At 36.4% G+C, this 26,157-nt stretch overlaps 1 protein-coding gene across 3 annotated transcripts in view; it reads left to right on the forward strand.

The window, feature by feature from the left end:
* The window catches only part of LOC150082178 (uncharacterized), a 168,383-nt gene that overhangs the window by 24,025 nt on the left and 118,201 nt on the right, over positions 1-26,157 (forward strand). The window contains exon 1 of one of the 3 annotated variants that reach the window (XM_090379153.1): positions 5,369-5,500. The exons of 1 other annotated variant lie outside the window; for it this stretch is intronic. The gene's annotated coding sequence lies outside the window, so the exon portion shown is untranslated. Of the gene's footprint in view, positions 1-5,368; positions 5,501-24,634; positions 24,672-26,157 lie in introns of those variants that run through there. One more of the 3 variants, XM_090379159.1, reaches the window with a different exon arrangement.

Here is a 26,157-nt window from a genome sequence, read left to right on the forward strand (position 1 = left end):
AGCAAAATTTAAAAGGCGAAAAGAATTGTACAGGATGCACGGTGCATACATTATTTAAAAAATAAAAATAATATCTCTGGCTGCTCTAATGTAATTTTTTTTTTTTTTTTTTTTTTTTTTTTGGAAGTAGTGACACTAAGAAGGGTGCGAAATGATATATGTCGTGCAACATGCTATTGGTGCATATGTCCGCTTATTTCTAATTGGCTGTTTGCTATTCGCAAGCGATTTGAACTTGAATGAAAGCAAGGACACCAGAGAATAAATAAACATTGCTGAGTTGAGTATATATAAATGGAAGCTAATACGATAACAGCGTCTGATATTTGTCTCCACAGTACAGTCTGTTATGTTACACTTTTCTGTATTTCTGGCAGTTTTCTGTTCCACTACGCATATTCGTTGTACGTTATATATGGGTTCTGCAGATCTGAAAATGTCAAAGTGCATGCATTACCTTCATAGTACGCTTAGGGAACACGATGAAAATGGTGAACTAAGCATAGCTGAGAGTACAAATTAATGGGTAAGCAAATTCTGATAAATTATGAATTTTAAACGAATATTTCGTTCCATGCAAGATGCACTGCATTTAGGTTAGCAACGCACGTTTATTTGGAGCAATCTCATTGATCGTGTAATTCACTGGTTCCAAACTTTTCGGCAATCGCACTTTTTTTTATAGAATAAGCAAAGAAAATGATGGTAGTTAAACTGTAGAATTGAGAATAAAGTAATTAGAAATTCCTTGGATGTTCGTCGAGGCATGAGATCCAGGGGGAACCATAAATATTTCAAAATAGTTTTTCAAAGAAATGGCAAAAATAAGATAATTTAGGCGGTTCGAAATCGTTGCTCGATGATTCTCTAATCTTATTTTCATTACTGTACAATAGCAGTTACTGTATTGCTTTTCGTTTTAGATGGCCACCTGAAATGTTGGCCATTTAAAATTTTTGTTCTCTTTCGGCTATGTTATGTTAGCTAATTCAATATAATCAGTATTATATCAGATATAGAGTTCTTGATTTTTTTTTTAAATTATAGTATCAAAGTGTATGCAACGTCAGCCTAAGGTGGTGCATGCCTTTAGTTTCAAGAATGATTGATTTGGCTACCTCACCTTTTCCCTCGAAAGAGAATTTTGGGAAGGTGAGTTTCACCTTCCCAAAATTTTCAGTTAACGAAAACTTAAGGACCCATACATATTATCATTATTAATGGCAAGATTCTCAGCCCTTGATTAGTTCTACCGCTTTAGCGATTCCTTATTTTCGAGAACATTTGTTCTCTTAAAAACAATAACACCAAGTTTGCAAAAGCCTATCGAAAGCGTGTTAAATATAATAATATTCTTTTAATAATCATCTAGTGCAGGAGTGGCCAACTTAATTTGTGATGCGATCTACTTTTTTTCCTTCAAAATGTGCCGCGATCTACCATCTCAAAAATTTCGTTGCACAAATCGAGGGATGACTATCTATTTAAAATTCATCGTGATCGACCGGAATTAAATCCGCGATCGACTTGTTGGCCACCCTCCGATCTAGTGCAACTTATACAATTCTCCATATAGTGCACGGAACCACGGGCTTTTGCTGCTGCATTGGCCAAAAAAAAAAAAAAAAAAAAGACATTTTTTTCCATTCCGAAGATGTGATTCCATTTTGTCAGATATTTTGTATGATTATTAAAGTGGCATCATTTTAATGATTAAATGCAAAATATCGGATTATTAAAGAAAAATTCGAAATAATAGAATAAAATAATCAAAATAATAATAATCAGATGCAAAATTGAATCAGTTATAGGAAAATTACTATTTTGTGGTTATGTATGCTGTTCTCCATCCTTTTTTGCTAAAATTCCGTTTCTTCCTTCCTCCCTCCCTCCCGGTTTTCTTTCGCAACTTTTCTTTTTGTACTGTAGGACAGCTATTCACAAGAAACAGCTAAAATAATTTTTATTTATAACACGCCCGGAGTAATAAAAGTATCCTTTATTAATTTGTTGCGTCATATTTCACGTGGTGATTGATCTCTGTATCTCATGGCGCTAGTATTATGCGGAAAGCACATAAAAATGTGCACAGCAAAGATTAATGCTTCCCTTTTTAAAATTACTTTGTATTTCTTTTTTGCATAAGAAGTTGACAATGTATGCCTCTGTTTTGAGATTCTTTCTCTACCTCCTGCCTTAGTAATAAGGCACAGAATATTCGTTAACATTGTATTGCAAAGTCGAAAGTTACTAGTAAACTTTTATGAGAACTTAACACTGAAATAAATTAAGATTTTATTGCAGTTTTTTTTTTTTTTATTATGTGTGCTTTTTCCAGCATCATTAGAACTCTCTTCCTTTTAAATGATTAAATATTGATATTTCATATGAATCTTACATAAGTTGTCTTTCTATTTTGTTAATTTTAAGCTTCTTTTATATGTGAAAAATGAAAAGGTTACGTATAAAGTTTGGAGGAACGTCAAACAAAAGCTCTAACTAATAATACTGTAAGGTAAGTAGTGTATAACAAAAGTATTTCTAAGCTTCATGTTAAGTGAGACGTTTTCTTTGCGGGTGTTGTCCATCAAGATGTAAGCTATTCGCACACACTTTGTACACCACGATAAATAATTTTAATAACCGCGCATTACGTTACAAGCACCCTGTAAAGGTTTTGTAACTTAATGCTCTTTTATTAAAATCGTAGTGAACAAAGTATGGGAACAGTTCATTTCTTCATGTTAAGGTTTGCTTGAAACAGGGATTCTCAACCTCACGTTTCTGGCGATCCGTTTTCAGCGAAACACAACCCCCTTGACGGTCAATAACGAATTCGTTTGACTATGTTTTGTCTTTAAGGGGTGGCCAATAAGTATTCACCATCACCTAAAAATGTTTCCGTTAGGGATTTGAAACTTGACTTGCAGTTACATCCTTCTCTATGTAACTACCTTCTATACCTACACAAATGACCCATCTGTGGATAGTTCTTTCAGGCCTATTGAGTAGAACTCCTTACTTTGAGCAGAAAACCAGGCTTCCACTTCATTATTTACCTCTTCATGAGTCTGAAATCCGCGGTCCCGTAATGGTTCCTTCATTTTAGGGAAGAGGAAGAAGTCTGAAGGTGGGTGCTACAGATTTTCAAAGCCACGCCTAATTGCAAAGTCCGCTATGAGAGCAACCATGTTAACAGGAAGTGGGCACCTTTGGATAATTTCACGCGTCTGTTCATCTTGATAGCCTCTCTTAGTTTTCCCAATAGATTTTTGTATGCGATAAAATGTGAGGTGATACCTTTTGGAGTTGCAGACAATTGAACCTGGGCTCTTTTGAGGGTTGGTGAAGATGAATATTACTATGGTTTGCTTATCTGTTTTGTTTCTGGGTCATATACCCAGCATCTATCCATCGTCACAATTCGGTGAACAAATCATCGACATTCTCTGTCTACAACGTTCCAACAATTGTGCGAACGCTCTTTCCTGCGGAGTTTTGAGGAGGTGTCAACAATTTCAGAAGCCATTGGGCTGCTACCTTAGACATGTGCAGGAACTCTTGCATTATGGTGCAAACAGACCCATAACTGATATTCACTTCATTTGATAGTCACACACGTCTGTCTTCAAGAACTGTCTGTTCCACTAAATTTACCCACATAGCCGAGTCTGTGGCTTAGATAGGCCTTCATTTTATTCGGTCATCGTTTTTCACAGTCTCATATGATGGGCTTCCTCTCCATATACCACTTTCTTCTCCTCGTGGACTTCTTTGCCTTGCAAATGAAGAATTTTATAACGGATGTAACCTCAACCTTCTTCAGCATACCACCTCTCGTTGTATTCATGACTCTAGTTCAGTGACTGATGGATCTAGAAAAAACAAATAAATATACGTTATCTTGTGAGACTTATAGTGTGTGTGCGCGCGCATGTATTATTCCTAGCTCAAATATGTCTAAGTGAGAGTGACTGCTTATTGACCGCCCCTCGTATTATGTACGCGACTCCCTCAGCATATTCTGCGAGGTCTACTAGTGGCTTGCTCTCTGTTTTGTTCAACCGGCTCTTTCGAACAGGGCCTGTTGAACAAAACAGATTTATTTATTTCCTAAATACATCCCAGATGATGAACCGAATGTGATCAGCTTGGCATAATGGCTTGCCCAACGACCCTAGTTCAACATCCAGAAAGGCCAAATACTGGAAGATTTAGCAGAAAAGAATCTTTCAACATAAGATTAGCCCTTTCTGCATAAAGTTCTAAGTTAGTAAAATGAACCAAGTTGACTAAAGATGTGCAAGAGTTATATATTTTTTAATCCGAAAAAATAATTTTATCACAAGAATATAGCGATCAAATCTTGAACATCGTAACTGTATAAATGTAAAATAAATACCAGAGACAAATCTCTTTCTGTAGTAAATTTGTATATATGAAAATTTAATTATTGTACACCTCTTTGGGCAAGATCTGGGATTAATTTCTGAACTTGAGTTTTAAATTTCCTCAATATATATGTAATTTGAAATTCCTCAAATATTCAGTATTATTTATTCAGTTTCACTATTTTTTTTTATTATTATTATTTTTTTTATGATCATGTAAATTCTATTTGTTGTTGGATTCGTTAATAGAAATTATTTTAAAAATATAAATAAATAATGCAGTTATAATTATCTCACAATAATCTTCTCGAAGTATTAATGGATGGACTCTCTTGCCCTTGCTACTCTGAGAATTTTCCTTCAAAATTTATAGTTATTGTTTTCAAGAAAAAGAATTTAAAATTAGAAAAGCACAGTATTTGGAATACTTGATCACAATACGTTTGCAAATCCTGATTAGGATTTACTTCATATGTCCAAAATTTATGCTATTCAAAGTTTTTGTTTGCGAAATAAAATGGAAAAGAATTGTCTTTTGATGAGGATCAGCTGCTTTCACAATTTTCACTAACTCGAAATTGTCCAAAAAATTGCGATGGACGGGAAGAAATTACGGTAAATGACCTTCAGTGAAGAGGCGATGTGCAATTAACAATCCACAAATATTAATTCTAATCTTATATTTCTTCTTCAGTGTTGTTGGCATGATAGTAGTGCTACACCAGAGCATTCTGACTTGGTAGTAACAGGCTGATTTTTCTCCAGCAGACATTTCGTACAGATGCCGACGAGAGCGCTGCTATTAGATACCCCAAGTGCTGAAATACTGCTCGCTAACCAAACTACAGATCTTCCCATGATGCTTTTCGCGGATGAGTCATTCTTGTTTTACTCCACCTGGCTGTAGGTGGCATCGCGGTGGGGGGGGGGGAAGTTATCATTTATGCAACTTCGTACACTAGAGTGAGGAAGAGAGAGAGAGAGAGAGAGAGAGGTATATGTGCGATAGAACTTGAAGCACAAGAATGTACAGATGGAGTTCTACTTTTATCACCGAAATTGCAACATTGGATTATGTCATTATTTGAATTTCAGACGTAGATATCTAGGTGAGTTCTCCTAGATGTCTTAAGATTTTATTATTTGTTTATGATAATAATATATCTGTGGTGTGTATTTATATATATATTTTTTTTAATTTGTGATTCCGAACACATGCAAACTGATGATATAATAATCACATATCAGGTTCCTTACTACACGAATATAAACGAAATAATCGAAGCAGCATATGCTGAATTTTTAAAAACACGCCCAACACAAGAAAGGAATAATCCTAAAGGATAATGCCGAGAAAGTAACTATCACATATCTGATTCGTTAGAAAACTTTCTTAACAAAAATTTTATTTATAAATTCTGCATTGGATTTTTTTAAGAAAATACGAGCAATCGAATTTTTTGAAATCCGGCAATCTTGGAACCCAATTCTTGCCCGAATTTTGGTTATTCTGTTATAATCAAAAAACAAATTAGTTTTTTTTTTTTTTTGTATAATTCGTATTATTTTTTCTTTTACTGTACTCAGATTCTGCATATTTTCCAACCATATATTCCTTCTTTCCAAGACTTGCCTTCCCATATCTGAATACAGTGATCTCTTTTTATTATTTATTTGGTAATTTGTAATTTTTCGTATATTGTGTTCTTCCATAGTCCCATTTCATTATTGCACTAGTTTTTTAAAATTATTTCACTTTTTCACGACTACTTTACTTCCTTTTTCTACTTTCCTTTAAACCTCTTTTAGTTCAGGCACTCTGTGTACTTCTCTTTTCCATCCTTCCCGACTCTATACTGAAATAAAATAAATAAATTTTCTGTTTATACTCCGGCACGACAACCAAGTCAGTAGAGTTTACAATGAATCGTCAATACAAATATTTATCGTATTTAGTAGTCACGGGCTTGAACCCCGGTCCACTCAAGGAACGCGTGCTATGCACTCTCGCTCCTGACCACTACACATTTTTTATACTTTTGCTTCCTTTTCTGCTGCCCTGCGCGTTTTGGAGCATTTGACATATAATCTTTCATAAAATTTCCCTATTTTTCTCTCAACAGCTTAGTTTGCTTCCACTGGTAGTCGAGTTTTATATGCGGGCGGTTTTTTTTTTTTTTTTGATTTGGCGCATCGGCTTCTGTGGCCATATTGCACCTCCCAAGATTTTTGCAGTACTTTGATCCAAGCCCGAGGCGGGAATCGAACCCGCCACCTTTGGGTTGCCGGGCAGGTACTTTACCCACTCGGCTATGCGGGCGGACGGACGTTATGAAGTCAGTAGGCGCTTATGCATATACATGCGAACGCCGCGAAAAATACCCAAATTTTTGAGTATTATCAACATTAAAAATACTGAATTTCTATACGGCACCCTACAACATATTGGACATAAGTACTCAACAAGTATACCCCTCTTCCCCCAAGAAAGGTAACATACGAAAAAAAGTAAATCTATACTTTTTTCTCGAATAAAAATATACTGTACACAGTATGTATATTTGCGAAGAATTTTTTTTTCTTGTATGTACCAAAATGATGTGTGATTTGTGTTTTTGGCGCTAGCAAGAAATGGCCTTTTGCTTTCCTACAAAACTTTTCGCTTCATTGACCTGTTAGGAAATACCACGGTCCTCTGCACTGCCTGATTTTCTTTTAGCTGAAAATGTTGGCAGATATAAATGGACGAACGTTGCTGTGTCGATGTTTACAGTTGGCATTCTAAAAGTTCTAAAAACATTCACCAAAAAAAAACAGTAAACGTGGTTAGTGAATGTTACCTCAGTGTAATGCGTCATGTACGAATCGTGAAACTTGGAAACTGAGTAGTCCCTTCGCTTATTATCAATGAGTCGCTAATTTTGTTCACGAATAGCAATTGGGCAACTCCATGACCTAAACAGATTTTTCGATGTCGTTATGGCGCGCTAAAAACTTTTATGGCTCTAAGGTGAAACTCCATCCTGCACAATCAGCTCTGACGCGCTGCTTTGGCGAATGGCCAATGCAAAAATTAAACTTGCTGATTCTCTGGTGGTTTTCTAGATTCGCCCATTTTCCTAAACATGTTTCCTAAAAATGGGTGGAGCTGAATAATAGATCTTTTATTATTATATATTTATTTAATTTTTGAAGAAATTTTATTAGGAAATGAGCTTCTGTACTTCTGTTCGTTACTCTTGAAGAGCCAGTAATCTCAAGTAAAAGAAGTGTGGTTTTCCCCAATGTGAGTTATTCTTTTTTTTTTCTCTCCAGCCGCACAACTTGCAAATCTGTCTGTGAACACACTCTTTTGCAGACATAATACTAACGCAGCATGGCCAAATATGCTGATATTTCGTATTCAGTGGAGAGAACTTATACATTTATCCAATAATTAAAAAAAAGAATGAATTTTTGAAATTACTGATAGTATTTACATTTATTATTATATTTAGAATGGCTAAATGGTGCAAGAAGGGGACCTTTTCTGCACCTACAAATAAAGATGAATTGCGTGATATCCAGCCTTCTGTTACTCTTAAAATTTTATATTTGTTCCCTCTAATTTTTGTCTTCTGCGTCTCCCTCATTTCGTTTTACTGATCCCTTCAGGATTTTATATAAGTTGTTTACGCATTAATTGAAAAAAAAAGGGGGGGGGATCTCTTTAAAGGGGGTTTGGCCGAACTCTTAAACTACCCTTTGCACCCTATGCTCGACAGTGTTGCGTGTTTATCTCAATGGACAGACGTACTTTCGAGATGACAGTGTAACCTTTCACCACTTAAAACGTGGGAAAGGGTGGTTTCGGGCATCTGCCCTGGCCAGCCCAATATTCGAATACCAATCCAATTGAATTGGAATCTCAGCCTGCGAACAGGAAACGTGTGTTCGTCAGCAGAATCCTCTGACCACGTTACTCCAAGAATTGAGTTTTGTTGAATTCTCCAGTATATGGTGCAAGGAAGCCTGAGGCTTATGCTGAGGCCAGCCAAAAAAAAAAAAATCCCGAGTTACTTTGAGAGAGAGAGAGAGAGAGAGAGAGGAATCTCGAAGAAAGAGAAGAATGATGATATCTAGCCCAGGACCCTGGTTTGCCAAGCCCATACTCACCAGATGTGATCCCCTGGGGTTTCTTGTTACTTTTCAACGCCATGACACGCCCTGTCAGAGCAGTGATTCTAGTCAGAGGCAGCCAACACGTTATTAGTTAGTGGTTCTAATAAAGTGACAATGCAGTGTAGTGGCAAACTTTGTTTGCTGAATACTACGTACAGTGTGATGCTGTGCCCCATCTCTACGAAAGTGTTTCGTTTTTAGGATTAAGCGGAATTAAAATGAACAAACTTAGGCAGGTGTTGCCATCTACTGTCAGTATTATGAAATGTGTATTTGTATACAGATGGATAAATGTTAGCTAGTTAATATGTAAGGATTTTTTTTTTTTTGTTTGTTTTTAAATTAGGTTCCCCACTGTTTCCATAATGTAACCCATTGTGTATATCCCTGGACATGTAGGCCGTTTTCAAGGCAGTGTTTTCAGCTGATTTAAATAAAATTATAAAGTTTTTAACTGCTCTAGTACCAGGATCTTTTGACTAATATTCATCTGAGAGAAAGTTTCCACAGCTCCAGATATTTGAAAAACATATTTATTTTTGCTGTAAACGCTGTTTCCAATCCTATATATATATATATATTTATTTATTTTTTTTTTTTTTTTTTTTGTTCTTTTACAAAATAAGTTAACGCCCTCGGAAATTTAGGTATATCAAATGGCCATTAATAATTACACCCTAGCAAGTCGTTAGAAGTTACCGGTGTCGATTTATGTACACAGAGGTGTACATAAATCGGCTTGCAGTTTTATAGTTCCCCATTCGCGCATATGAAATTGAGGAGCTCTTTTTTTTGTTATCAATTTATTTATGAAATATGTAAATCGTGAGTTATTATAATTTTCTTATTTTACTAATCATAGCAATAACGTGAAATACGTTTTATATTTCAGTTATTATTAAAAGCTAGGAGTAAATAAGTGCATTATGAAAATGTTGACAGCATGCTACGATCTGAGATACGTGTTTTTTTTGTTTTTTTTTAACGAGTTGTGATTACAAACTTTGAGTGCGTATTACGTTGTGAACCCCCCCCCCCCCGAAACTCGGGTTGTTTCATCCAAGAAAATAGACAAACCGACTAGAGAGCACTCGCAATTTATAGACATCATACACTGACGCCTTATATTTGACGTCTTGATTGTATTGGTGCATAGACATCACACACTGACGCCTTGATTGTACTGTATTGGTGTATAAACAAAACTCCTCTCAGGCTGACAAACTTTGGAGTACGAAAATTTGCTAGATTTGTTTATTTAAAATTTCCATTTTTGGGACAGTGATGAGGCTTCTTAGCACCCCGATGCAAACAAGAAAATGCCGCCTAGCATATGCTGGGAAAAGGTCCTGGATACTACTGATTTTGCATCTCCTGAGAGCTAGCGTCTGGATGAGTTCCTTCTGTCTTAACACGGCTCTGCATTAGAAGTACCTGATTCGTGTTTAATATTGTAGTTAAGCTATTCGAAATATCTTTGATCATCCTTAATTCGAATTAAGGATGATCAAAAGCTAAGTTTGTGTTTTTTCAAAATATTTTATTTAATTGTAACTGCATCATTACTTAGTTCGAAAACGTTTCACAATTTCGAACCATATCATAAGCATTCCTCCCTTTACTTAGTTTTTAAAACTGTTAAATACGTACCATTACTCCAGTAGAGTGTGTGTGAGAGAGAGAGGTAGTTACTTTTAACATGAATGATTTGCGGTGGCAATCATTGATACATCTCAGTGTGAAACCACATTAGCATGGAAATGGTACAGTACAGCCACCAGAAGAGGCGGGGGAGGGCACAACACAGCAGGAAGTTATAATTAGTTGCCTTCGGAGGTAGTGTTGAGAAATTTGAAGCCGTTAATTACATTTGATGGCCGGGTTGGAAGGACGGCTTTTATTCATCTACGATACTGGCCACTGAGAGTCTTTAGTGTGTGGTCGTATGTTGTGTTACTATTGCCGGTTTAGAGAGTCACTGTTTATAAAAGCAGAGTAAAGTTAAGATAAAAAATACTACTTGTATATCCGTGGTAAACGTACTTGGTTTTTGATATTTGTCAAACAAAGTTGGCCCTCCTTAGTCTACAGAAGTGTTTCGGAGACAGTTATATACAGGACCTAATGAATCATAGAGAAGATTGCGAAAGGTACCGAGCTTTTATATATAAGGATGCATTATTCATATCTCGCTGCAGATGGCATTGTCTGGACTTGTTCTTGGTTATTAAATAGATAATTATTTCAAATAAAAGTGAACCTTCTCTAACCATGTAGAGAAGGTTCTGTGTTTGTTTTCTGGAGGAACGTTGATGTTTTTTTTTTTTCTTTCCCTTTTCTATTGGTTAACACCGTGTGCGAGCTTTCAAGGGTACTTTCCCCAACTGAAGTTTTCTTCCCGCAAACAAGTCATAGAATACATCCGGTTTACAAACACTACATACTGGTATCTCATAGCCCTAGCTGCCTCTATTCTGCACAAAAAAAAAAAACAAAAAAAAAACGAGGCCTCTATTCTGAACTACTTAACCGAAGAGGCGGATTTATGGGCTGCGGGCTGCCTTTTTGGAATCCTTACAGTACTCATCATTTGATGCTGTTTTGATGAAATCGTGTTTTTTTTTTTTTTTAAGTATGAAAAGGTGACGTGATGAAGTGTTATCCACCAAGATTCAAACGAAGGGCAACGCAACTGCAATTCTATCTCTTGTCGTTTCACACTGTGCACATAAAAGTGAGTGTTACTATAAAAAAGTTATTTTATATTATTTATTATTATTGTTTTTGTCAAGTGTGGGGGCACTAAGGGAGTTCTTGTGCGTATTGGGAAATTCGTTTCTGCCTTGCCAATAACCCGTAACGGTAGACACTGACTTTTTCTGAAGTAGCTAAATAAAAAAAAAGAAAAGAAAAAAAATAATAATAACCTATGCGTTTTCCTCCTCATGTACGTAACTAGCCAGCTGACTTTTGAATTTCCTAAAACTGTCAGCCCCAACTGCCTCTGGATGTAACTTATTTCAGTAATTAGCAACTCGCTAGCTAAAAGAAAACTTCCTACAGTCCATTGTAAAACTCTTTCCTCGTAATTTGAATTTATAACTTAAAACTTCGCCTTCGTCATTTTACTATCCCCTCGGAGTCGTATAGACCTCAGTGAGTTCCCGTCTAAGGGGAATGTCTTTTGCTGTCTTTTTTTTTTTTTTTTTTTTTCTTTCTTTCTTTCTTGTTAGACGTCCGTGGTCTCCATACTTGTACACACAGAAGGTCTAGCCAAGAACAGCAAATGACTGAAAATTTCAGTTCAGGCAAAGAAACACCTATTTCCAACCGAACTGTGAGGTGGGAGTTGAAGAATCTAGAGTTTGATATTCGTGTGCCTATATGTAAGCCACTTCTTTTAGTGAAAAATCGAACGATTTGACTGGGGAGGGGGAGGTTGGTGTTGCCATTGCCAAGACTGGATTGTGGTACAGTGAAAAAAAAGATCATGTAGTCTAAAAAGTCTCCAGTAACAATTTTTTTTTTTTGCACAAATGGTAGGTTGAAAGTGTGGCGTGAACCTCATAAAGTCATTCATTCAGACTGACTCGTGTCCACCACTCTAAATGGCTGGAGGCGGTATCATGGTATGGCCTCGCTATGATCTCCTACAGACCTCCCTATCTCTCCAAACGAATGTATGATAAATCATAGATAGGACACCATTGGCCTTGCTTGACGCTGGAGAACTTCATGTCCGCCAGTGTCGTAACTTCTACATCCCTTTCTTCCTCTATTGTTTTTTTTTTTTTTTAAACCCCACCGCGTGTGTGTTATTTTAGAGTGCTATTCTGCAGGTGCTAGACTCTGCATTAAAAGATAGCAGCCACTTTTCTGACCATCCTTGAAACATGTATTTCAACCTCCTCATGGAGTGCTGTTTGTCACCAGTCGTTAACCAGTCTTCAGGTCTTATGTAATCCTTTCGTCGAAGTAATTTATGAAAATTAGAAACAACAGTGATCCCAGAACCGATCCTCAGGAGACCCCACTTCTAACATTTGAAAGACCAACTTGAAAAGTAACCATTACAGTAATTACAACCATCTTCTGCCCTGCAGCCACTCTGTGATCCATTTTAGAATCAATCTTAGAGTAATGTGAACATGTTTCAACTTATATAGTAACCTCTTATGACGGAAGGAATGAGTCATAGTCGATAATAAGCGACATATTTTATTGCTACTATACAATTAAAATTCTAGTCATTTATTAGCATGGTCATTTAGGAATCATACCTCTGAACTGATGCTGTTGCTTTCAACCCTTATATCTACTACATTTCTTTAGGTTTGATCCCATTTAGCTATTTGAAACATCAAAGAGCTATTTCGCTACAAGCAACCCAAATTCTTCCGAGAGTAGAAGAAATAAATACGCTTTTATTTTATTTTCTCCTTTAGATTCTCTTTTGATTCCATTACTGATGATTTCAGTGTTCTGATCGGTAACATCCCAATTATTATGTTGGGATTAGTTTATCAATTTACACGGCTGGTATCCGAAGCAGGTTTTTCAAGGCTTCTCTCTCTTTTGTAGATCTCTTTTGTCATTGTTTTTAACGTAGAAAATCTTAAATTTGCAGAGTGCACCTGCCGAATTTCCATCTGATTATGTGGTCCACATGCTTGTTCTTTATCTGTTGACATATATTTGAAGCACTACTCTCCACTAATGATATAGATTTGCTTAGTTGGCTATTATGTATATGATTAAGTTCAGCGAGACTTCACGCCCTACTTATGGTATGTTGTTACCGCTATATTGCATTCACTTTTACTGCATGGTGCTGAATTCTCCCGTGCGTTCTAATTCCTGAGACGACCTTCGTTGCTTAGTGCAGTAGCTCTAACCTTTTCAGACTTGCAGGCCCGCAAAAAAGATGTCAAGGTTTGACCGGCATGCGATGTATTCTCTTTATGCCAGTCTGTCAACTCAGGAGCCGAATACGAGATTAGAATGAGATATCACTACATTGAAGGAATTTATTGCTCTCTGTTTCTCGAAGCAAAATTCGTCTTATCTTTTCCTGTCTGTCTTAGCTGGCATATTCTCACTTTGCCAACTTCTTCTATCCAGGGTGGTAGGGAACATGAACTGCACCGATACTCCCTTCGTTTCTTAATCCGCTTGTCTCACGAGGGATTAAAGTTTCTAAAGGTCAGTTAAACTGCTGCGATTTTACTAAAATCCAATATCAGGAGAAATTTTTTTCTGGCCATTGAGTATTTTTATGCTTGTCCTGGGTAGCGGTATCCTCGTATTTTAGAAGTATGGAAGTTAAAACTATACACTAACTGCCAGAAAAATTAGAAACCTTTTGCATTGGCGTCAAGATAATTAAACATACAGTATGCATATATAAGTTGTCACATGGTATGATCAAAAGTTCCTTAGTATCAGATAAATACTGTACGCTTTCCTTGGGCTTCTTAGTCGATCTGGTCATGGGAAAGACGATGAAAGGTGTTATTGTTGGAGCACGTTTAGCAGGAGCCATGATTGGACTGTGGAAACGTGTGTCCTGACGAGTCTCGATTTACGGGGTTTTCTTTTTTTATTATTTTTTTGTAAAAATGACAGGGTGAAAGTGTGGTGTGAACCTCATTGAGATTGTTTCGTGTCCACCACTCAAGCGGCTGGAGGCATCATGATATGGGTACGGACTGGGTCCGCTCATACCATTAGTACCATTAGTTCTTGGTACGGACTGGGTCCGCTCATACCATTAGAAGCTCATGCTACCTTCATTCAATATCTTTCAATTTTATCGGATCAGCTTCACCTTGCAGTTCTTTATTTTTACTCGATTGTGATGGACTCTTTCAAGACGAAACGTAACTGTGTACCATGCAAAAATTGTATCTGAATGCTTCGAGGAATATTCCCAAGATTTCTAACGTGTACTCTTGATACCTAATTCTCCAGCTTTGAATCCATTTGAGAATGTCTCTCACATCTGGTGAGTATGGGCTTGGCACGCCCAGGGTTTTGAGCTGGATATCATCATTCTTCTTTCTTGGCGATTCCTTTTCTACTTCTGACTCTTTCTCTCTCAGGGTAACTCGGAAATTTTTTTTTTGGCTGGTTCAGCATAAGCCTCAGGCTTCGTGGAAAGCCTGAGGCTTATGCTATAATATCGTGGAAAGGGCATTTCGGCTTCGCCGTTCTATACTGACAACAATACAGCAGCTTACAAATATCCTGATGGAAGAATAGTAAAATCTATCTTTAGATTCCTCACACACCTAGGGGAATCCATTCCACGACGTGTGCGGACTATGTTTCGGATAGAAGGTGGCACTACTAGATATTGCAAAAGAAAGGTTTTCAATTTTTTGGCTAGTGAGTGTACTTGCCAACTATTAACTGAACTGTAGTATATATACAGTATTAAGAAAATAAATTTTATTTCTTGGCAACTGTTAAAAATAATTTTTTTATGTTTATTTTCACTAAATGTTTTCTGTAGTACTTTTACCTCCAGTTAATGAAAATAAGTGCATTATAAAGATCTTGTGATTTTGTCCCATGTTTCCTGAATATCTGAAATCTTTTGTGTCTGCAGTAGTTTCAAATTAGTTGTTTTCAATGTACTTTTTTATGTTCCCCTTTATTGCAGTATTTCGTAATTTTAACAATAATTATGTAATTTTTATAAATGATATTTTTTCATAATATTTTATTCCATTTCATAATATTTTTAACTTCGAAGCGTCAGATGTACAAATCCAGATTAAATTCTTATATTCGGGTGTTAAGTTTTTCCCTTTGAAGCGAGGTAAGGTCTGATAGTACAGTTAAACTGCACTGCGAGACCATTGGATGTACCAGCGCAGTTTAACTGTCCTGTTCTAGAGCCATCCTTGTTAATATCGATGCAGTTTAAGTCTTCCCATTAGTGGCTCGGTTTCGTTGTTATTCATTTAATGGAACTTTAATGGCTAATTAGTGCTTCTCGCTAGACACTTCTGCTGTACTTTCCGGGAGAAAGGATGTGTAGCTGTTAACTAAATTGTTTGCGAAATATTTTACTGTTTTGAAGATTTGCAAAACTTTACCCCTTTTGAGAACGGCTAACTCAGTCCTGAGTGCAAGACTTATTGGTAAATTCTTCTGGTGTGTGATAGGAATTGAACTCGTATCCCAAAGATATGAGCTACCACATAGGATAACTAAAAAGAAAAGTTGAGATTGTGGGGTTGGATATGCTGAAATTCCCCAAGGGATGTTTAAGTTTACTCTGGGAGAAATATTTCGGGTATTGAATATAGTAGTGATTGTCAACTGGGGTGTCTCGAGATTGCGAAATAAATTCATGAATTCGTGCTTTAGTTGTCCTGGAATTAACCTTGAGGGCGGTTAGAGCGTCTGTACAAGGTGCATTCAAGTTATAGGGTCTCTACTTTTATTTCTTATAAAATACCCAAGGTACAGAATTAAACCTACGTAATTTTTCAACATGATCTCCTAGAAGGAACACACAATTTTCATACTTTTTCATCCAAGCTAGGAAGGCCACTGCGAAGGTCTGTTTTGCATTGTTAGTTTGTAAGTACAGTACGTACTTACTTTTATCATTCGCCACTTTGGTGAGTGGTAGAAGCAGCTACTTGTTGGCCAGGAAAAGCTCTGCATTGAAGAGCATCCTTCATCGTTGGAAACAACCACAAGTAACTAGATCAGATCAGGCGAGTATGGATGATGTGGGATAACCTCAATTTTGTTTTCTATGAAGAAAAGTTTTGCATCTTCACAGCACGATGGGATGGAGTATTGTCCTGATGGAATCTAATGTGATTCAGTTCGTGTGCACGTTTCTTCCGAAATGCTGAGAGCAACTCACACGAGTTTCCTACCACTGTTAATGCCCTTGGAAACACAATGTTTAAGGATTATTTTATCAATATCCCGAAAACAACTATCATTTTGCCTGCACTTGCAGCAGCTCAGAACGTTTTGGGCGCGGTGGAACCAGCATGCTTCTGTTGGGCAGACGGATTCTTAGTTTCAGGATTGAACAGAGAAATACATGTTTCATCCACCGTTATATTCAAGCTGAAGAGCATCCTTTGGCCATTCACTAATGGGATAAACACACCTCCATAAGTGAATTTAGGGGAGTGATATGGGACGCGTGTCTCCCCCCAAATTGGAATTAGAAACAACATCATATAAACGAAAGGCTAGACTATCAAAATTGATACTAGAACCTGCGCCCCTCCCTCTTCCCCAGAAAAAAAAATGTCTGAATTCACCTATACTTACCTCCAAACAGATCTTCGCAATGACCTTCACAGCTTGGAAGAAAAGTCCAGGAAAATGTTTGTTCCTTTTAAGAGTTCATCTTAAAAATTGACTTGTTTCATTCCTGTATATTGTGTATTTTATGAGAACTAAATTTGGAGAACTTATAATCTGAACGCACCTCGTATTCATGACAGCATTTAAAGACACTATATGGTACCAGAGAAGTGAAATGAGATTGGGTTACTGCGCTAGATAATGCAGTTCGTATAATTCTGCATCCACTGAGGCAAATTAGAAGCCAAAGCAATTTTGATGAGATACTTTATGAGGGAAATAATATGAGAAGTTTTGCGTTCACTGTGAATAAAATTATGAGATATGATTGGTATTAGTCACTGCAATAATAATTTGTCTTGGTAGTGTTAACTCGTTTTTAAAATTAAAATTTTACATTTCATTATAACTTGTTCCGGTTCAAAACCTTCAATATTTAATCATGTTGGTTTTGTTTAAGGGTCTCATTCAATGGCTAAATTACAAATTCTGGCTCCGCGAGATTCATGAACGGGCCTACCTGTTCTTTAACCACCATGCAAAACCAATCGTTCGCGTTCCCTAACCTTCGGGTTTTCTCACAGTGGAAAGACTGTAGTATAGGGTGGCCACTGAAAGACTGAAGGGTTTGAAAAAGTCATAACTTGTTCATTTTTAATCATTTTTATTTTATTTTTTTACAGGTTATAGAACATCCCTTGGAGATTAAAATGTGGCCACTGAAAGACTGACCATCCTTTCAGAATATTCTGAAGCGATGTTCTGGCAATGCCTAGTTGAGCAGAGCGACGACGGGTAGAGGCAGATGGATCCTCAAGGACGCTCTGCCGTACAGCTTCCCCCGCTGCGTCAGTGCGTACAGTGCGCTTAGGACCTCTTCCCGGAAGATCGTCGACTGATCCAGTTCTTTCAAACCGGGCGATTAGGTTCCGAATCATGTTATCGCTAGGAGGACTTTAAAATGTTGCCGGTATTTTCTCTGAGTTTCAATAATTGCTCTTTCACTGGAATAGAAAAACCCAACGAGTTTTACTCGTTGCTGGACATCATACGTAGCCATTTTAATTTCCAAGGGATGCTCTATAACCTGTAAAAAAAGAAAATAAAAGAGATTAAAAATGAACAAGTTATGACTTTTTCAAACCCTTCAGTCTTTCAGTGGCCTGTAGTTCGCCACTGCTCTCGTTGCATCTGAAAATTCTGAGTTCGCTAGAGTTGCTACCTCTTCGGATTTGATCCGGAATCTTCGAGTTTAAAGATTCCGCTGTTACTTTAATTCATACAGCTCGAATTATTTTTTATAAAAGTATAATTTTTAAAGAGTAATAACGTTAATCTAGAACAACCGGTAATGTACACTTCCCTGATAAAATGAAATGAAATACGGTTTTAATAATTTTAAAGGACTAATCTATTTTTCATTTATTTCTCCACGTTTGACATCCACCAGCTTATACAAGCAGTAATAGACATCTCAGTGGATTGGCCGCACAACCTGAGATCCGCGTTTTGGAAATGAATAATTTCATAGTTGACGATCTAGTGATGAAAAACACCCTTACAATACTGGGGAAAGACTGTTGAAATGTGAAAAGGCATAGCGAAGAAAAAAACGTAGAGCAATGGTTGGTGATTCAATTAAGATCCACAAAGGAGTAGTAGGGGCAATTACGGTCAGATAGATTACGTGTAATGGTGAAAATGCTGAATGTAAACATAAATAACCACCAGGAAGTGATGAACGAGATTACCCGGAAAATTGCGGAAACTTCATTTGTGTATGTCAGTTGGTCACGAACCTCCATGACGGGAGTGCAAGGGGAATCTCAAATATCTTGCAGAGCGGAAGAAATTCGCCCCATACCATAAATAAAAAAATTAAAAAAAACACGCGTTCCAAAACAAGAAGAGATCAGAAAACTAGAAAGTATCATTTCTAGTTTTTTTTTGAGTAAAGTATGGATTTTTAAGATAGTAAAGGGATGTCCATTGATCCGATTAAGTCATCTCACATTCAATATTCTTTACTCAGAAACTATGTGGGTCTTGGGGATTGGGACAGAGGACCAGATTGTGGCCACATACAGAAGTATGGAACTAGACAAGATTTAAGATATACGCAAAGTAGCTTCTGATTGTTGATTCCTACAGTTGTTCTTGCCTAATGGACGACACAAAAGATAAGGTTTTCGCCTTGACGTTGTCCAAACGTCGTCACTAAATCCATGTGATATCAGACTTTCTTCACCAATTAAAATGACTAACTCGTTTTTCTTTTTAAAGTTTGTAAACATCATTTTAGACGATTTGGCAAGTTTCATGGATAATCATATATGATATAGTCAATATTTCATCTGCTTAAATATTTATGTTGTTCGCCGATTGATAGCATCTAGTTGCTTTTTGGCATTAAGACTTAAAATAAAGTTTTATATCGTCTCCATGGACACTACAAATTCTGCAGATTTCTTGTGAATCCGGATAGGCTCCAGATAGTAAGCGACCAAGAGAGAAGATAAGAGAGGAATGCATTCCGCGGAATTCCTTTGTTATAGCTATACCCACATACTTGATATTTTACAATATGATGTGTAGTCGCCGTAGATAGAAATACAAGCACAACGTCTTTTCTTCACGCTGAGGCCCCCGTGGGCAGCACGGTTGGTATAATCACCAGCTTCCCCACACTGGATGGAAAAGATGCGAGTTCGAATCGTGTTAATGACGCGAGGAATTTTTGTCTTTTTCACATCGTGGATGAGTTAGTTGGTCTCAGGCTAGGGTAGCATAATTTTTTTTCCACCAGAACACTCAGGTTTTTAGTCCAGCAAACAGCAAATCGGCCACAGAATGTATGCACTTTACAGACATATACGATGCAATATGGCCTAAGTTGCTGATGCGCCTAAAACCCAATAATGACTAGTCAAGCCCAGTAAGCTATCTAGAAGAGACATTGTGACTGGCTTTGCAATTCTTGTGCTTGGAGTATTCTAGACAATTTCTTTTAATGGATGATAAAGCATAAGATGCATTATTGTCTATTAAAAGAAAATGTTTATCAAGTGCTCCTACAAAAGGCGAATGTGAAGATCATGGATCTCGTGGTCATTTTCTTAGTGACATGAACATTTAATAAAATTTTCTTAATATGTTTTTTTTTATTTAAAAATTGCATTATGTTTATTCCCTAGCTTTTGAACACTTGTTTCTTTCTTTTTTTTTGAAAACCTTTGAGAGCTGAGGGTGACATTTTCCTCTTTGTATCGGTCATGATTTCACTGGTACCTAGACGCTGTTCAGAGAATTTAATTAAAAACATTGCGAGCTGGGAAGAGAAACGCATTGCAAGACAACTTTTTATGTTATGCGTAGTCATGGACTAGAACAATACTGACGTATTCTTTCTAGATCAAATTCATGCATCTCTCTCTCTTTTCTTTATTTTTTGTTGCATAACCTTCCGTTTCTACAAAGTGTGAAACCCTCAGTTGTCATTGGATTATAGTCCGATTATATTTTTTACATCTTAGTCGCCAAAAATTCCAACGCAACGCAATATATATATATATATAATGATTTTTGTCCTATTGTAGCCATTAATGATTGTATCCATAATCAAATCAGCAACTTCAGATACCTTTGCACACTGGCTACACAAAAGATCATAAACAAAATTAAATCAAGTGTTATAAGAGATCCAAAATTACTTGATACCAAACTCAATTAGCTAAGCAAGTTCTGGCAAGAAATGGGGTGGGGGAATCTGAAAATTGCAATTTTTTTCATCGTCCGATTTTTCTCTTTTCCGTCTTTCCAGGTCATTAGAAACCCCAACTAACTTTTACGTTGCTTCAGAATTTAATGGCCGTTTGTATTTCAAGTTTATGACTTGCTTGTATCTAAAGTGCAGTAAAAATCTTTGTATCAAAAGAATGTTACGTCAATATTGAAAAATGAGGAAGCGTGTTGGATACAACCCCATGCGAAGATAAATCCGTAGGCGAATGCTTTGTTAGCCGTCAAAGAAGTTGCCCTTGTGTATGAAAAATCAGTTTTTCATATTAAGTATATCATATACTCGTATATTGCTAAAATTACGTCAGATTTATAACTTTATGTCAGTAGTTTGTTATTTTTATGAGCCCAACGCTTATGACATAATTTTTATGAGAGTTGCCCAATGTTATTTTACTTCTATTTGGTCTCCCAGGTGTTTGATACGCTACCTTGTTTTATTGACCAGGCTAGATCGGTTGGCGCACTATCAGTTTTATGTTACCAAATAGCAGGTCACCTGCACTATTGGTTATCCGCCCGCGTTCCTTTTGATGTCATTTGTGCTCATTCTTCTATTTGTTTTGCTTTTTATCTAGGGTGGTTGCTAGAATTATCTAAATCTGGTTAATTAAAAAAAAATCCACCTCTAAACCAACGATATTTAATTTAAGCTTTTGTAACAGTGCTGTTTTGATTGTAAGTTACTGAGGTTTTCCGTTTGTGTCGATGTGAGAAATGTATGACGAAGTTGGAATATTGTAAATTGTAAATGGTTAAGCCTCGTCTTCTGGAGGGCCATTATGAACTCTGCATAACACGGTCACACGCTTCTTGATTAGACCGGGGTTCGAGCCCGTGACCACCAATACGGAGGATGCGGAAAGGTCAGGGAATGACCACCGCATATCCCGGAGCAATATGGCCTTAGTTGCTAATGCTCCTAAAAACCAAATAACAAACAGCATAGCACGGAAGAAAGAACTTCTCGTCTTTAGCGATATTCGTACTTGACAGATATTCTGTCTTGTGCTCTCTAACAAAAAATAAGTTGGAGTAGTTCATGGCTATATGAAAATCTTTATAGAAGAGATGGAAATGGCGAAAAGGTAGAATGTTATGTATACACATGTATGATTCTTAGAAATGAAGAACTTTGCATATATTTGCTTGGAATGAGGTTACCTTATTTTCCTGACCATAAGACGCACTTCCTTTACTAGAAAATGTTGCCATAAGATTCCCCTGCGTCTTATGGTCCTAATGTATGTTAAGTTTTTTTTTTTTTATAATGTATTAGGCTATATTATTAGGCAAATTCTAGTGAAACTCGCTCAGTATGTCTCCTTTATTGCCAAGAAAAAGCCCAATAAAACCTTTACTTCTTCTAGAAAGCTCAAGTCTTTCAAGAAATATGCAATTGGCAATGCCCTTGATGGCACTGAAGACGATGAACCCTGGGAAGAAAATGAAAAATTCAGACTACAGAACTGGTAATGACGAGTGTGACTATACCTCATTTTTGAGATTCTACAACGAGTAAATTCACATTACACTGATATTTTGTTTAGTCAGCACTTGTGAATTTGTGTTTCTGTTATATTCAAAAAAATTTTTTTTTTTTCCAAAATTTGCCGTCCAAAATCTGGATGCATCGTAGTCTAGAAAATAAGCATATTGAAAGTTCATGTGCAGTATAATTAAACCATAAAACTTAATGGAAACAAAAAAAAAAAAAAAAAAAAAAAATCTGTTTTAAAGAAGGCAAAAATCCTCGTAATGATCCATTAGGTTGCAGTGTCTAACCCTTTGCATTTTCCTGCGTTTGCACTACAAATAGGCACATCTCAGCGAGAAGTACAATTATAATGCTGTTTTTGTAATGTGATGCCATCACCCAGACGGCGTTTTCCATATTTACTGAGCGGGTGGTCATCCCCCCCCCATTCCCTTGTCATTTGATGAATCATAAGATGGGAGAAGTAGGAAGTAACGAAACTTCTCCCCACCAAAGATAAATACAAAATGAAAATGCACAGCTTATGCTCTGTTTTTTTTTTTGTGAAAAAAGTCATAAAAAAAGGGAAAGAAAAAAGACAAGTTCATGTAGGAATTGATTTTACGGGATGTGATGTTATCGTTAGAAGTTCTCGTATTGCATTACAAATAAAATCTATATGAGAATGAATGAACGAAATTTCCGTGTACTGGTATCAACGAAGTTATCATCCCGTGACAGCTCCCTGGATAGAAGGGTGTACATTATAATCAATCCCATATTTACAATCTCACTGACAATTACTTATTTACATTTCACTTTTTGTGTGTGAGGTTGGGTAACGCCAGATAATCGTTTTGATGACTGTGCTCATATATGTTATGTCTTTGCTGGCTTATCAGTGCAGGAGCTTGGCCATCCAGCAGAGATGGCCATAACTTTCGAAACGGCTGGCGAGTGATGTTCCATTATAAATTAATTGTCTAATTAATTTTAGTGAAAGGTTTTTAACAGCTTTTTTATAATTTGAATGTTCTTAGGGATAACTATTTTGATTTTTCATTCTAGTATGATGTAATAATGCTAAATGCCAAATGGAAAACAAAAAAGGACTTCATGTCATTTTCTCTTAATCATTATGCCTATTTTAGAAGCTTAACTCAATGCATTATCGTCTAAGCTGCCAATGTGCCATAAAAATCCAATGCAATTTAAGCCAAGTTTTTTTCAGTATTTCCTTGATCCACTGTAAGATAAACTGTGACACTACACAGTTTGTTTTAAGGTTGTTTCTTCTTCCTTTTGGCAAATTTCCCATGATTCTGCCAAATGACTGGAACTTAGTTTTTTAGTAACCTTTAACTGGGTATTTGAAAATTACGTATTATGCAATGCATTTTCTGGTTGTTAGGGGAAAACCTTGAACAGTTCCAAAGAAAAGTCTCGCGACCATGGCTTGAGTTCAACTCACCGAGTGAAGATACAAGGCACCTCAGAAAAGGTTCCGTCAAGGAAGTAACAAGACCGAAATACGTGATTCCCACTCCAAGCGGGGCCAATTTAAGTACTGTACAATAATCTTCCCATTTACGAACCTCTGCTGAAAAGGTTCTACTACACAAGATGTAATCTTTTTGAAAGTAAAATGAATGAGATGAAATACTTTCAATTAATGTACATTGTACGCCTATAAAATACAATACGATAATTTGTTTTGTGAAATTTAAATAGTTGTCTTTTAATGTACAATACAATACAGTGAAATACTTCTCGGAAAACCATCGCCGGTTTTCAGAATAATATCCTTCTGAGGTGACGTGCGTATCCCAACAGTTTTACGAATACGTTTTGAACAAACTTCTTTAAAATGAAGCAGAGTGAACATATTAAATAAACAACGGTCACTGTATCTTTATTTACTACAATTTTATTTTAAAACGGCAGCCGTAGCCGATTGGTCAAATGCGAGGATACATTTGTACACGCGTTTGACTTGACCATGGTTCATGCCACGTGCATGCTAAATGTGGTGATGTTCTTGCATTTTCTATTTTGTGAACACGTCTGATTTGGACTGCCCCAAATTATAAATAGAATTTTTTATTATATGCATACAGGAAAAATTCGCTCGCAATTTGATCAGTCCTGTCGAACGCATCGTGTTCGTAAATCGGAAGATTGTTATTTCCCAGGGCGGATCCGAAACGCCGACATAAATTTCGGTTATTTAGTTAAGTGAACGTGCCTTGATTGCAGGAATCTTTTCCATCTAAGAAGAGACTATCGTACGTTACACATTCACTTATAATTTATTATTCTATCGTAATACAAATAAGTGATCACCATAGACTTAGTTCAGTGCATATTTGGATTAAGTGAAATTTAATGTAAGAACCCATTCTGTGATTTGTCTAAAGGCGTATGGATTTTACAGATTTTCGCTGGAGGTTCAGATAACTCCCTACTGATGTCGCACACGCTCGGCAGGCTGATGTAAGGTGAGGAAAATTCTAGCTTCCTGGAACTTTTACATTACAAGTAATGTAATGTCTTGTGTTGTGAAACTATTTTAACTGATGGTAAGTACCATCATCCTGATCCAGTTACGTCATTGAGTTTCGTAGAAACGAAAATCATGAATCAATGGACGCCACATTGGAGAGTTACTAATACTGTAATTTTATTTATTTATTATTATTGTTATTTTTTTCCCCACAAAATCTGGTTTTTCATCCCGTAAAAATGAGACTAACCATATAATGTTTATTTTTTTTTCTCAAATAACCAGTCAGCCTTTAATGATTTCACATTAAAGTATTTTCATATAAATTATATTCGTATGTTTTTAATTTTAGCGTAAAGGTGATTAAAATCAGCATTGTAATTTTTTTTAATTTAAGTAATAATATTTTTTATGTATTCTGTATATACAAACCGTGTAATTGCACGTATTTTGGTTGCGTATAGATTTTTTTTTGTTGACTTGTTCTTTGTACGTCCATCCAAGGTGTTTTTTATAATGGTAATTCGATTAATATTTATAAAGAGATAACAACCATTTTGAAAATATCTGATACAATTTAATACACTAGAAATGAATAGCACGATATAATTTTAACCGCTTTATACATACCATCATGGTAAAACAGCATATCCGTGTGATTCACCGATGAACGTTAGTGCCTTTTACTTGGTTAGACAGTTTCAGTAGACAGTGATAATCGTGGCCTTCAACCTGCGTTCTTCATACGGGTAACCTCGTAATTGTCCCGCATTCACGTCGGAGGACGATGACGTGTCGAGGACTATTGCACAATCTTAATTGTGAAAGGGGTAAAAAAACTATTAAACCACTGCCAAGAAGGAAGAGAATGTTTAGTGTACAATACAAAATAATACTGTGTTAGCAAATCTTATCTAAATCTTAGTGTGAAAGCTTAAAAGGTAATCTCGGAAGTATCTGAATAAGATGTCCATTTGGTTCGAATCTTTATGGTACTTCTGTGGATCAAAATCTATTCACAGATGATTCATATGCAGAATCTCGATTTTGTTAACTTTCGCCTTGGATTTTTTTTGTTTCAGAATTAGAACTTAAAAGATTTATGTTATATTCACTTATAAATTTTTAAACCTTTTGCTGTTATGGGTATTATTGGATGAGGATTTCATCTTTCAGATAATAAATTTGTATAGCGCTGAAACGGGAACGCGTGTCAACGGTTAAGGAACTGTAAAAGCGCTTACAGTTTATCAAAAATTTATTTTGTGGTGTTATGAACACTGCCATTAATAATCTGAAGAGGGATGATGGCAATTGGCGGTCATTGATGTGACTCAAAGGAACACTATGAAGTGTATCAGTCACAACCAACTCGACATTGCAATGTTTCAGTGGTTCATTCATTAACGAGATTGAGGAATTTCTCCAGCAGGGACACCTACTACAGAGAAGGCCCTTGATATGCACACAAAACTGAATGG

Source organism: Mastigoproctus giganteus, chromosome 8, assembly GCF_048544385.1.
Source record: "Mastigoproctus giganteus isolate SK-2022 chromosome 8, ASM4854438v1, whole genome shotgun sequence".
Taxonomy (NCBI): Eukaryota; Metazoa; Arthropoda; class Arachnida; order Uropygi; family Thelyphonidae; genus Mastigoproctus; species Mastigoproctus giganteus.